We start from the raw sequence: 4,259 nt of genomic DNA on the forward strand, positions 1-4,259 counted from the left end.
TGAAGGACGCCCAAGAATTAGTGTAGTTTTGATGTTGGGCAAACCCAAGCACAGAGGGCTTGCTATTCGGGTCTCTGGCGGGGCAAGCTCTGCCCATTAAGGGGTTCAGCTGTTGCAAAAATAATTGGTAATAATGTCAAGAAACTACAGAAGTTTGCCTCCACAGTCAAGATGTGGGTCTTTGAGGAAACAGTGAATGGGAGAAAACTGACAGACATCATAAATAATGACCATGAAAATGTCAAATATCTCCCTGGACACAAGTTGCCAGAAAATGTGGTCGCAGTCTCCAATCTCAGCGAGGCTGTGCAGGATGCAGACCTGCTGGTGTTTGTCATCCCCCACCAGTTCATTCACAGGATCTGCGATGAGATCACTGGCAGAGTACCCAAGAAAGCACTGGGGATCACCCTCATCAAGGGCATAGACGAGGGCCCTGAGGGACTGAAACTCATTTCTGACATCATCCGGGAGAAGATGGACATTGACATCAGTGTGCTGATGGGCGCCAACATTGCCAGCGAGGTGGCTGCGGAGAAGTTCTGTGAGACCACCATTGGCAGCAAAATCATGGAGAATGGCCTTCTCTTCAAAGAACTTCTGCAAACTCCCAATTTCCGAATAACTGTGGTTGATGATGCAGACACGGTTGAACTTTGTGGTGCTCTTAAGAACATTGTGGCTGTAGGAGCTGGGTTCTGCGATGGCCTCCTCTGTGGAGACAACACCAAAGCCGCCGTCATCGGCCTTGGCCTCATGGAAATGATCGCTTTCGCCAGGATCTTCTGCAAGGGCCAGGTGTCCACAGCCACCTTCCTGGAGAGCTGCGGGGTTGCCGACCTGATAACCACCTGCTACGGAGGGCGGAACTGCAGCGTGGCAGAGGCATTCGCCAGAACGCGGAAGACCATTGAAGAATTGGAGAAGGAGATGCTGAATGGGCAGAAGCTCCAAGGACCTCAGACTTCTGCTGAAGTATACCGCATCCTCATACAGAAGGGACTCATGGATAAGTTTCCATTGTTTACTGCCGTGTATCAGATCTGCTACGAAGGCCGACCTGTCTCAGAGATGCTGTCCTGTCTCCAGAGCCATCCAGAGCACATCTAACAGGAATCACATAAGGGGCTGGGGAAAGTCCTGCCTCTCCCTTCAGTCTTTTGGGTTCTTATGAAAACCAACACTTGGCAACAAGAGATTTGCCCGATTGTGCTTCCAACACGGACATGTATGAATTGTTACAGGTTCGTTTTTGAATTACGAGAGGCAGTTCCTTGGCTCAACTGTACAGGGCAACAACTAAACACACATGTGGGCATGTGTGTTCATTTCTCATTGTGTGGGTGTTTCTACTAATCAATATTATACATCCTTTTTAAAGATCACATTTGAAATTCCCCACTGTGGTACTCTATAAGTTTGGGACTATCTCAGCTAAATTTTTTAGATGTACTTCATATGTATTTGAGTGGATGAATTATTATTTTTTCTCCTTCTTTTGATGATAAATTTAACCAGCATTAAAATGGTTGGTAGGATGAGGAAGGGAATGTGTTCAAAGATCACTGTATTTAACATTTAAACACTATCTCAAACAGCATAATTAACTTACTTTGATTGTGGGTTGGTGGGTTTTTTTTTTTTTTTACAATTAGATAATCCACTTATATACTTCCCCTCTTGCTGCAGTTTTCTGAATTTTTAGCCTTCTTTCTCTTCATTAGCTGCCAGAATGTGCTTTTGTAAAGATTTTAGCAGTGGGAGAAGACAGAAAATTCACTGGATTTTCCTGCTGTGACTGACGTTCTTCTGATTAACAGACACTACCTACTCTGTGCTAGCTGGTGCTTTTATGCAAACATTTCTTAAGTCCCCCAGATCCTCTGAGAGGGTGCTGCTATTATTCCTCTTGTAAGATGCAGTTGCTATACCTGGTCATCTGGGTGTGTGGGAACAGAGCCAGGAATGGAGTGTGGCACTCTCTACCTGCCAACATGTGGGACCTTTTAAGATACTACTAGGCTTTTCTGGCCTCCAGCTACTTGGTTGTGGCAAGTGTCCTATGCAACCTTTCCTGAGGTCACAGGAGGACATCCTGACACTGAGATGTGTGGGGGTCAAGGTCTTGATGATTGCCACACCAGGTGTGGTCCATGGTCGGGTAGTATCTGCTTCACTCTTTGGAATTCAGTTTCCCAGGTCCTGCCCTGGACCCCTGCGTGCTGTCTCTGCTTCAGTACACCTCTGTGTGTTTCTGATGCTCACTCTAATTTGAGAACCACTACTTTCAAAAATGTATTTCATCCTGGCCTGTCACAACATTGTGTTCCACAGGAAGCAAGCATCCTGGACTCCAGGGGTTGTTCCAGGAGTACAGGAGACCTGGGGGAAGCAGCATACGTCCATCCCTCTTGAAGGTGTAGAATGTATGTTAGTGTCAAGGGAAGCTATTTGCTTATCCTGGTGAGTCCCAAACATGTTAGGCTTAGGGAGATGCTTTAAGGAAACTAGCCAAAGTTTCCAGGGAACACTGTTACAGGCTGAGGTGACTTTAGGACAGCTCGAGTGGATCCTTTGTTCTCTGCAAGCAATGAGCATGAATAGCTAGCTACCTGTGGAATTGTGAGTTCTGAACTTTTGCAGTTCTGGTCAGCCATGAATCTTTTATGGAGCTTTAAGGTGACACTGTCGAGTACAACCAAGTCTACTTGTCAGCCTCACTTAAATGCACATCATGTGGGATAAGTGCTTTTAATTTTAGAATTAGAATGGAATGACTGTACCCCTAAAAATGAGATTGGTTTCAGAATACCATTCCACAGTTACCTTATATAGTATTCCATAAGTATTAAAAGAACCTATGAATGTCATTTATATATTTATGAATTTTTAGTTACTTTGTGAGATTTTTTTTTGCCCCACCCCACCCGACCCCAACCCTAGTTTGAGGGGTTATTATTCCCTTCTTTCTTTTGTTCTTCTATAACTGAAATGATTGTAGAATTGATTTCTGTGGGAATTTTAAAAGCTATCTAAAACACTTCTGGGGGCCTTTTTCAGCCTCATACACAGAAGTACATGGAAGCACACACAATGCTACAGGTTTCAGCAGTTTTAATGCCACTGTTAAATCAATTTTGGGGTCTCCTGATAAATCTTTTTTAAAGTTTGTACATAGGTAACAAAGAGTTACTTTTTAAGATATAAAAAGGGCTGTAAGCTAATTGTGGTGTCTACTAAGTAGGATCATGTGCTGGGAAGATTTGGGATTTTGTGTTTTCCCATCTGCATTCGGCCTCCTCTGGGTTTTGAACCTGAATGTTTTTTTCTTTCCAAATCCCCTCTTACTGGAGCTGGGCATTGTGGCACATGCCTATCATCCCTGCACCTTGGGAGGCTGAGGCAGGAGAGTCATGAGTTCAAAGCCAGCCTCAGCACTTAGCAAGGCCCTAAGCAACTTAGCAAGACCCTGTCTCTAAATAAAATGTATAAAAAGGGCTGGGGATGTGGCTCAGTGGTTCAGTGCCTCTGGATATACTCCCTGGTACAAAAAAAAAAAAAAATATCCCTCCTTACCGCTCTGAATTCTGCTGACCATACCTCTTGAACATACTTATGATAATCTACACATTATGGGAAAAGGTAAATTTTATATAAGTTTATGCTTTGCTACTTATAGATATTTATTACTCTACAAGTCATCTATTTTTGTAACCACCTGTGGTCCGTCCTTTATTTTAATTCACACTTCTTACTAATGATGGTGATAGGAAGGGAGGCACCAAAATGAAGAAAGTTCATTTCTACTATTTCAGCCAATCTTTGAATGTAAAAACTACCCTGTGGCCTTGCTGTGGTCCACCCTGCCTGGTGTGGAACAGATGCCTGTCTTGACCCCCACCCTCGGGATGGAGTGGAGCTCCCTCTCTGGTCCTTTCCTCTCGCCCTTACCTGTGGGGTTGGCCTGCGGAGGGTGTTCTGGGGAGGTGCTAGTGTGCAAAGCGAACTTGAGTATTCCCACTGGTTCTGATCTGCTGCCCATTTACTTACACGTGGACTGTATTTGTTTACAGACGGTAGGTGGATGTATGATTTAAATCTTGGTTTAATAAACACTTAACCCCTCCAAAAAAAAATCTTTCAATTTCTTTCTTTAGTGTTCTGTAGTTTTCATTGTAGAGGTCTTTTACCTCTTTTGTTAAGTTTATTCCCCAGGATTTTATTGTATTTTTTGAAGCTATTATGAATGCGGTAGTTTT

At 43.7% G+C, this 4,259-nt stretch overlaps 1 pseudogene; it reads left to right on the plus strand.

The window, feature by feature from the left end:
- On the plus strand, positions 1-1,387 carry LOC144370162 (glycerol-3-phosphate dehydrogenase 1-like protein pseudogene; annotated as a pseudogene).
- The last annotated feature ends 2,872 nt before the right edge of the window (positions 1,388-4,259 follow it).

The sequence above is a fragment of the Ictidomys tridecemlineatus genome, chromosome 13 (assembly GCF_052094955.1).
Source record: "Ictidomys tridecemlineatus isolate mIctTri1 chromosome 13, mIctTri1.hap1, whole genome shotgun sequence".
NCBI lineage: Eukaryota > Metazoa > Chordata > Mammalia > Rodentia > Sciuridae > Ictidomys > Ictidomys tridecemlineatus.